Source organism: Triticum dicoccoides, chromosome 3B (genome assembly GCF_002162155.2).
Source record: "Triticum dicoccoides isolate Atlit2015 ecotype Zavitan chromosome 3B, WEW_v2.0, whole genome shotgun sequence".
Classification (NCBI taxonomy): domain Eukaryota; kingdom Viridiplantae; phylum Streptophyta; class Magnoliopsida; order Poales; family Poaceae; genus Triticum; species Triticum dicoccoides.
In genome coordinates, this window is record NC_041385.1 from 779,996,170 (window position 1) to 779,996,453 (window position 284).

The window sequence follows — 284 nt, forward strand, 5'->3', positions numbered from 1 at the left end:
GTGTCTGTGCTTTCTTTAAGTGTGTGTGTGTACGTGACAGTGTGTTTGTTTGTCTGCGGTGTGTCCGTGTTCTTGCTGTGTGCGCGCCTACACACATGTGTATGCATGTACTCCCTTCGTTCAGAATTACTTGTCTAAGGAATAAATGTATCTAAATTTATTTTAGTTGTAGATATGTCCATTTTTGTGATAAGTAATTCTAAACGGAGGGAGTATAAGGTATTTGTTCTTCTTGGGCAATATCAATGCCCCTATACATTCTATATTTGAATATTTTTTGTTTC